This window comes from Danio rerio, chromosome 8 (genome assembly GCF_049306965.1).
Source record: "Danio rerio strain Tuebingen ecotype United States chromosome 8, GRCz12tu, whole genome shotgun sequence".
NCBI classification, from domain to species: domain Eukaryota; kingdom Metazoa; phylum Chordata; class Actinopteri; order Cypriniformes; family Danionidae; genus Danio; species Danio rerio.
Window position 1 is genome coordinate 51,990,001 of NC_133183.1, and position 9,859 is coordinate 51,999,859.

The 9,859-nt window shown below is 36.3% G+C and overlaps 1 protein-coding gene across 22 annotated transcripts in view; it reads right to left on the reverse strand.

Moving 5' to 3' along the window:
• The window catches only part of ncor2 (nuclear receptor corepressor 2), a 197,225-nt gene extending 188,326 nt beyond the window's left edge, over positions 1-8,899 (reverse strand). For 14 of the 22 annotated variants that reach the window (XR_012383753.1, XR_012383752.1, XM_017357345.4 and 11 more), the window contains exon 1: positions 8,464-8,875. The gene's annotated coding sequence lies outside the window, so the exon portion shown is untranslated. Of the gene's footprint in view, positions 1-5,698; positions 5,774-8,463 lie in introns of all 22 variants that reach the window. The other 8 variants (XM_073909635.1, XM_073909627.1, XM_073909633.1 and 5 more) reach the window with 2 other exon arrangements.
• Between the last annotated feature and the right edge of the window lie 960 nt (positions 8,900-9,859).

Sequence of the window (9,859 nt, forward strand, 5' to 3'; positions counted from 1 at the left end):
TAACTAATTTAATTATGCAATGTGACTATTGCAGATCCACACATTGGGATAATGAAGCTTAAACAATATTGTTCAGCCCTAGCATACATTTAATAAAAGCTTATAAAATGTGTAAAGGAGTCCAAACAGTGCCAATATATTCTCCATGACACAACAAATGAAAGATGTGCAAAGACGCATTTCGGATGCCTGTATAAATATGTACTGTAATATGCTACATCATGACTCTGGCTTTATCAAAGTACAGTTTTTATGCCCTTCACTTGCTAACTTCCCTCCGTCTCATTCCATCTGATGTACATCATTGATTACGTCACACAAGTGTCGTCACAATCACATTGTACTCTGGGACATGTAGGTTCTGGATTAGACATATAAAGACAACTCACTCCTTTGGTCAAAATCAAAGCAGGGCTCGAAATTAACTTTTTTTATTTGGTAGCACCGGTCTCCCAACTTTAAATATTTAGGAGCAACCGAAAAAATTTAGAAGCGTCCACCAAAATGAGCATCGCTGGAAATTGTGTATTAAAAGATTTAATGTATTTGAAAAAAACATCAATTAGGGCTAACAAAAACTAGTAACAACTATCTAATGCTGAGATGACTTAATATTTGTAATGTAATAAGCTATGAAGCGGTTTGGCTGCAAGCAATCAGAAGGTTGTAGTGCAGTACTTGAGAGTTTTCCAAAGAAATCCAAAAGTACCAAGTGTGCACACAGCCTACAAGCTAACATAATTAAAGATCAACCAGAATTGGACAGTTTTTCCTCATTAGAAGCTTCTTGATCAAGCTTGCGCACACTACAGGTGATTTAGCCATGACCACTTATTTACATGCCACAGTACACACATGATTTTAAAAAAAAGTCTATTATAGACTTATCAAAACTTAAACTTATCATTTACTTTTTGATAATGCTTTATACCATCATACATAGGGATGGCACTGTTAGCGATATTTGGATCGGTTCCAAAAAAATGGTATCGGTGTATCCCCAATCATACGGCCCATCACAATCTCTGTATATCATGCACAGAAAAAAAATCTGTTCTGATGTGTGCTCACTCCCCCCATCAAAGACAGACCATACATCGAAAAATGTTGCATCAAGCAAATGAAAATCAGAAAAAGAAAGAATGAACAAATGAATGAATTAAAGAATGAATAAATGAGCTATAAAAGACATGTGATGATCATTTTCAACAGCCAAAAGTAAAATCAAATAAAACCTAACAGCATAGCTTGGACTAAACTGTCATACACTTGTATCCATTTGTTTAGATGCTAGTATATTCTAGTCATAAGTTGTACAACTGTAAAAGACTTTGATGTTATTTTAAGCTGTTTCTGTGAAGCAAGTCACCTTTGTGTAACAAAAAAGAGGAACCGACTGCAGAGATAACACAGGAGGCGTATGAGAGTAGAGGAAAGGTGAGTAGTGGCTGTTTGCCCAATCCATGTGAAGAGCTGCGGGGAGTGGCTGACAGTCAAGACCTCCAGACACTGAACTTTAATGGGGTACTCAGCACTAGTACTCCGTTCTGACCATATACAAAATTGATGTCAGATCAAGGACTTCTTTTAAAGCACCCGGAATGCTGGTGTGCACTCCGCTCCAAACTCCGCCAGACACTTAAGTTCAAATGACCTTCTTATAATGCATTCTAATGGTTCAAACCAGCAGCCACTAACAAAGACACTACAAATGCACATCCCTCGCAATAAAAACAAAAGCTCCCTGACCTTCGGCATGAGGCCATTAGTCAAATAGCCTTAATGGTATTTGCAGCCTATTTACGCTGGCCCTTTTTAGCAATCAAACACTTGGCCATGGGCACATGTTTTCAACACTTACAGTGACAGAACACACACTGACCACCTCTAGCGCAGGACAGATGCCATGGGAGTAAGTTCAAAATGGTGCCTTAGCTAATGGGATCAGTCAGGCTTATTTTTGATAGACTCTATTCCCTACACATTTTGCATAAAAACTAATTCAATTACTATTATTATGCAATTGAAAACAACCCCTTTTCAACAATTCAGTGTGATTTTTTTTTTTTTTTTCATAAACTGCGAAAAGAAGTGACTCTCAAAGAAAGCTCTAGAGAATACGTTTCATCAATGTATGTCAAAGGTCATTTGGAAAAAAATGTTGGCCCTAAATGCATGACTGACCTTAACTTCTAATCTCTAAACGTCTCTCCAGATATGGTGGCATTAACAGCAGATATGGAGTATTATTGCTTCACTGAGCTAACAAACACACCAGTGTCAACATTACACATCGTGCACTAGTTGTTACGTCATGCTGATATTACACCACCACTGGGGGAACTCCAGCAATTCTACCTTATCTAACTGTGCCTGATATGACACAACTGCTGCTGATAGCAGACAACCAAACTGAACACAAAGGTGGGTGAAAGGAGAAAACGAAGTCTCTTAAAAAGTGCTATTCACTGACTTAGGCAGCTTATATAAATTTGCACTGAAAGTGATTATAATATTTAGAAATACACTTAATCTCAGATTATTATAATGTGTAATGGAAAGATCTTTGTTAAACAATGTTGTCTACAAATAGTTTATTGCATTTAAATGAAGCAATAAAACAGGAAATAAAGTACCATACAGTTTGCAGGATTATAAATGTATGTATACAAGTATTTCAAGTTTTTTAGTACAATAATAATTTATTTATATTCTTCAAAGACAAAATAAATTGATTAAATATGCCAAAAACAGTAATGTGATTCAAAGAATTTCAAAAATGGCCTAATATTCAAAGACTATTGCAAAAACTTCATCACAATTTTCATAAGAATATTGGGAACCACAAGCAACCGTCATGAGATAATAAAAATATATGTTGCTTTGATCTGGACAGCAATTCAGCATCTGATGCTGCGTAGCCTGCGTTCACACTTAAAGCAGATGAAGCATCAAGCGTGCTTGATTTAAATGTTAAGTCAATGAAAGGATGCGAATAGGTATCTTGAGATGTAATTCGTGTGAATGAGGTGGCGTGAATGACACGATTCACACGAATGAAGCAGCGCAAGTTCAGTGACATTTAACCAATCATGAGCTTGCTCTTTGAGGGGAGTGATTATGATGTAGTGCCTGTTGTTGGTGTACCGAAGGGAAATCCTCTTGCCCACACCGGACAACAGTTCATCAAACTGGGCTCGGCTCAGTCAGAAGAAGAACAGTTGAAAGCCTCCATCATCTAGCTAGGTTTCAGGGCGAGTTGATTAAGTCACAGAGCTGGGATCTAAAGCACTCAGACACAGCACAAACGAATCTACGCTGTTTTTCTGCCTTTCTAAAGCACATAATGCACAGCTACAATCTTAGTAAAATTCATGTTAGCCATTTAGTAACGAAGCTAGAGTCACAGGGCAGACAGAAGCCCTGCTGATGTGAACCCGCATCTATTGTGAAGTGAATTTGACCCATGAATGAAGCGAATTTGACATGTGAATGAAGAAAATTTGAGACAAGCAAATAAAGCAAGTAAACTCAAAATGCTCACACGTCTATTTTCGCACGAATAGTGTGATTTATTTGCACGTGCCACATCTGGTGTAGCGGGTGATAATTGCACCAAAATGTATTAAAGGGTAAGTGAATTATAACAACGCAAACTTTTCTGTAACTGTAATAGTGCTGTGCCTTATTTGTTTAACCTTTAAGATTACGTGCTGACTGACTGACAGTCACGACTGATGCGTGAGGCCAGCAAACACGACGTATAGCCGTTTCACTTTACTTTAGGGCGCATTAATACCGCTCTGTAAGTTTATTGGAGACATTCATATATATTCCTAGCAAATTTTATAAATGTTGGAGACATACTTTACATAAACGCACTAAATCAGACATCAGCAGCGTTTATTTAAGCGCACAAGAAGATCTGCGCTTGAGGGGGCGTGCAAGAAGTTTTGTGCACGAGTAGAGGAAATCGGTGTGCAAGCAAAGAGATTTGCATGCTGTAGGCTATTCCATCAATGCGATCTCAACTTGTAATACTGCGCTCATAACATTTGTCATTAAAATAATGCCAGGTAGTTGGTAGATCTGTTAAAAAGGCCTGCCGCCACAGCTGGAAAACACTGTTATATTATATGGATGCTCCGATTAATGAGCCTGAAATCGGTAAATGCCGTAAATCACATTTCATGACTCAATCGGTACTCGCCAATCTGGCCGATCTTACGAACCGATCGCAGTGGTTTGTTTACAAGTCTACAACATGTGAAGAGGTAAATGATGTGTGCAGGCATGATTGATTTTTGTGTTCCCAACACAGCGGCTGTCTGGAGCTGCAATCATTCTGCTGCTATCAACATTAATTATTAATATTGCAAGTTCACTAAAACCGGTCTCTTAATATTAGGGAAATGCAAAACTAAAACGTAAAACTATTTTTACTTCAATATATTTAATAATGTAATGTAAATTTAATATACTTTTTGCAATAAACGAGAGGATGCTCGCTGCAGAGGGGGAGCATGAGCTCTCGTTCTGCCTCCTGTAAGCTGTTTTAATGCGTACACCAACCCCACCCCTAACCCTACCCCCAGTGACATCACTCGTAGAAGAAGTGCAAAAAAGGTGGAGCTCAAGCTCCCCCTCGCTGGAGCTCAGCTCGCCCAAATGGCTCTGCAGCGAGCACCACTTGCAATAAACAGTAGTTTAAAGGCCTATTTTTTTAGGAAAGAAGTAATGGATTTATGGGTACTTTTTACATCATGTTTACAAAAAAAAATTACGTTTTAGCTATTATTTTCTGTAAATCTGCTTCAACCATTACATGTCCACACTAAATATTTATAAGAGACAAGTTTAAGGGATATATTCAACATCATTAATTTAGGAGAGATTTCCACTTTATTATACTTGAAGGAAAAATGTGCTCTATGCAATTGCAAAGTTTCATAAAGCTTAAAGCATCAGAATTGGTACTCAGTATTGGCCGATCACCATAAAAAGGAATCGGAACTCGACATTGGAGCATCCCTATTACATTATATTGTATTGTATTACTGTGTATTATATTACATTATATTACTGTATATTATATTGTATTATTTTAGAAAAGTGGTGGTGTTTGACAAATGCCTCTGCAGCAGATTGCAGAAGCAGATCCTATAGTGACAGCACTGCAACAGTGGCAAAACCCACCCAATATAGCGCAGCCAACTCAGCAAAGTGGTCCACCAAAGTCGATACAAAGACTGACGACATGAGGAGAAGCCAAGAAGTCTGCTTGCACAGACCTCATTTTGCATACCTTTAATTTCCTCTGTAGCTGCTCATTTATCAAACTGAAGAACGGAGTCAAGGACAAACACTTTGTAAGCTATCAACTCCTTATCTTGTCCCTGAATACTACTCAAGCATGCTGCAGAGTTCATATAAGGAGAGAGAAAAAAGACATCTGACATGAATTAACTAAAAGGTCTGCTGTAATAAAGCATGCAGCTGGAAAACTGCTGTGCACAATTGCAGAAGAGTTTGTGCAAAGCATTCTGAAAAGAGACAGAGATGAAGTGCTAAACCAGCTCCACATTTCACCAAACAATGGTTAGAAGACAAACTTTTTGCTTTCTTTTCAATGCTTATCTCAGTTCTGCAATGAGGACAGTGAGGAGAGGGAGAAAGAATATCATTACTCAATACACACCGCGGAGGGGTGGAACTGGAGTTGATGCGAGTCCAAAACAAATCTGTTGTTTTCTGGCCATGAGTCCTGGCAGCCCTGCAGAGCAAAGAGGTTGTCTGAGGCCAGTTCTGTTTTGGGTTCAGGCATCTCGCTGGTCTACTTATGACACCGAGCTTTGTTCTCTTCAAATGTACAGTGGGAAAGAATGCTGCTCAAGAGAAAGAAAAAAAAAAGCTCTCCGCTGGCCCATGTCCAATTACGCTAATACACTTAAGCTGTGTGGCCTCCATTTTTCACATTCCACTGCCTTTCATGTGCAAATCAACAGCTGTTGACAAGCATTTGGGATCCACTATGATTTATTGACCCTTAATAACAACATCCGAGACACGAAAAGCCTCATCGTCAGTGTGCTATGAAGGTGCTTTGTGAAGGGGGTGGGGAGGTCTGCAAATGATGTTAACCCATCATGTTTATACAAGGACTCTTTCAAAAGTGGCTTCTTTCAAAAGTGATATTTACAGTACGGTGACAAAATCAACAGTCTTAGCTTTGCATTGAAAACAATGAATATTGAGGCAGTTTGTCAAGTCTTACACTAACAATTGCATTTCAGTACGTCACTACTCGAGCTCCAGCCCTAAATATGGGCTTACAATCCACACATTGTTAAGTCATAAGTGCATGAAGGCCATTCCCATGCCCTAATGGTCTTTAACCCATTATGTTATCTGTATACTAGGATAAACAAAAGGGGAGGGGGTGAGTGGGGGGGGGGGGAGATGAGTGAGTAAATGGTCCTGATTTATGAGAAAGAATTAGATAGATAGATAGATAGATAGATAGATAGATAGATAGATAGATAGATAGATAGATAGATAGATAGATAGATAGATAGATAATATTTCATTTCAGCATTGATATCATAATGTGTTCATTCGCAATAGTCACAACGCAAGAATACTCAACGCTGAGTTTAGATTATAATCATAGTTCCGCAAGTGTTTTCTGAGGCTTGGGAATTTAATAGGGTTTAAAAGCATTTAGGCATAAAAAATTATACCATTTGTAATTTAATAAATTAAAAACTATTATTTTTATAGAATCTTTACATTTTTATTTTACATTTGATTATTCAATTACTGTATACCTGAATACAGTTCAACTCTTTGAGAAAACGATAACAATGTTTTTTTTATTTGTATATTTTTCTTTAATGAACTTATCTATGCTTGTAGATTGTTTATTATATTTTATGCTCTCCTATGAAGAATAATCCCAATCAATCTAAAATAAGAAATAATTTCCAAATAGTTTCAACAACTAGAAAATTGTATTCATGTCGCAATATATATTGCTGAATATATATTTTTTTTAACGCAACATTAGATTTTTCCAACATCGTGCAGCTCTAATAGATAGTGTAAAATGTTAATTTGGGTTTTAAATCAATGTTTAGAAATAACCATTTCAAAATTTTAAAGAATAAAATTTAAGCATTTATTTGCAAAACATGAAAATTGGTAAATATAAATATAATAATTAGTGCCTAATAAAACAAAACAATATATACATATATTAAATAAAACTTTTCATAAAAAATTTGCACACATGTCCATTTTTAATGCATAATAAACTTAGTATAATATATATATATATATATATATATATATATATATATATATATATATATATATATATATAAACACAAAATATAACTTTGGATGCAATTAATCATTACCCAGCACTAATGATATAAATGCACATACTAAAAATGCATTCATGTGTAAAATAAATGCATTTAATTATACTTACATTTACTGTGTAAAAGAAGAAATATGTATGCATGTCCAATATTTAAATTTTTCTGCAAATAAAAGCTCTAAATAAAACAAAAAGCAACAATGAGAAGCTGATTATAATAGTAGCTGTCATAATAATAATAATAATAATAAGTTAATAATAATAATAATAAATGTAGTTTTTACGTTTTGTTCTATACAAATATGCGTTGATGTTCTGATGTTTTTATTTAGGGGTTTAGCATATGTCAATCTAAACTACAAATATTATAATTAATGTACCTAGCGTTAGTTTCATAAGTTTGGACAAAGCAGCAACAACAAAACGATTCTAAACGAATCTCCTTGGTCAACAACATCATGTCGCGTTATTTTTGGTAAACCATAATATAACTGCATGAGTACAAATACCCTCATCTGTACAAACTCAACAATGAAATGCTGGCAAAGAAATACCACGGACGTAATGTGATCGAAACAGCAGAAATATCCAAAACAGACGGAAACTAAGTTATAACGTTACCCATCTTTTAGCATGCACCCGGCAGGGTTACTACAGAACTAGCCAAGCATTTAATACAATAACAACACATAAAGCGAGCTAACTCAGCTACCTCAGCAGCCAAGAGACGCGCTCAATGGCATAATCTGCTTTGCTTGAAAATAAATAATATTATGCTGGAAATCAGACCTAATGTATAACGTAGCGTACCGGGCGGAATTTAACGTCATTCCCTGTAACGTTAAATCACAATCACTGCTAACGTTAGCTATGCTAACTAGCCGGCCAGTCTTCACGGAGAAATTGATTTCCGCCTTGCGCGGCGACGCTCATTCAATCTAACAGGGGTTCAGTGACAGAATAACGACCGTTAACCGCGGACAGACCCGGTTACTCAGACACCCGGTTCTGGGAACTCTCGGCACACTCAAAACGGCCAACGGCTGACACACTCGTGGGCAAAGCGTCTTGTAGTAACTTACCTCTCCGCGAAAGGTAAAGGTCTGTCGCTACAGGACGTTTATGTAGTTTCTGAAGAGAAAGAAATGAAGAAATAATCCACATGTACGTTTTGCTACGGCCGTGTTTTCGTCCTCGTCGGTTTGAGCCCCAAATCCACTTGAGCGTCGCTCGAAAAACTGCAACTGCCTCGACGGGTTCGGCCTTCTCGCGCTCCTCGTCTGTTTTTCTTTCTCCTCGGTCTGTTTTACTCGCGTTTCCGCCCTCTTATCTCCACACGGCTGTGATTCGACTAAAGCAGTTCGTGCCCATTCTATCTACTTGTCGTTTACAAGGCGCTGACTGTAAATACACGATGCGACTGAGCGAGAATCTGTGCGGTTCAGAGATGACTTGAGTCCGTGTGTGTGTGTGTGTCACTGACTGACTGCTGCTGGCAAAGCGAGAGTCCGCTGGACGTCAAGTGCAGTTTCTCAGCTCTTAAAGGGCCAGCGCGCTGCTTTTAGAAAATAGGTCCCTCTGCTATGTAAATCACTACAAATCACACCACTAGTCAGAAGACAGGAATAGAACATGAAGATATATCTACTACAAAACCACTGGAGTCTTTTATGAAGTATTGTCAAAATAGAATAAATAAATCATACAAACAGCAAACATGTTCAAATAGGTTTATTCACAACTTAAAATTAATTGTAGAATTAAAATACAAAATAATCACAGGCAACTTTAAGTAGAATTGTAAAATGAATTGCTATCATAAACATTTATGAACAAATAGAAATGTGCAGCCGTGCACAAAATAATGTGCATTTAATAATGCATCAAATCTTCAAAACAGCTCAAATCATGCTTAACCCACTTTTGTACAATCCTTACATATTTAAAACTAAATTATTAATTCATTCATTTTCTTTTCGCCTTTAATCCCTTTATTAATATGAGGTCCCCCCAGCAGAATGAACCACCAACATATCCAGCATATGTTTTATGCAGTGGATGCCCTGCAACCCAGAAACATTTAAAACTAAATTAAAGATAACTCATTAAAAACCCAAATGATAAATAAATCATTAAAAGCGATACAATGAAAGGAAGGTAAAATGCTCAAACATCCATCTGGAATGATTTTACATAAGAACAATAATTACATTTATTTATTTATTATTCTATACATAATTTTTGAAATATTGACATGCCTGTAAATGAGAGGTAACTTGATCATTTTCTATCTCTAAATATGTATTATTATACAGTAAAAACTGTATGTGGATTACTTGTGTTTTTTAAATAAAAAAGAACTACTTAAATTATTACTGTTGTTTATTTGTTATTATTATTATTATTATTTTTATTTTTATTATTATTATTATTATTATTATTATTATTATTATTATTATTATTATTATTACCATTATC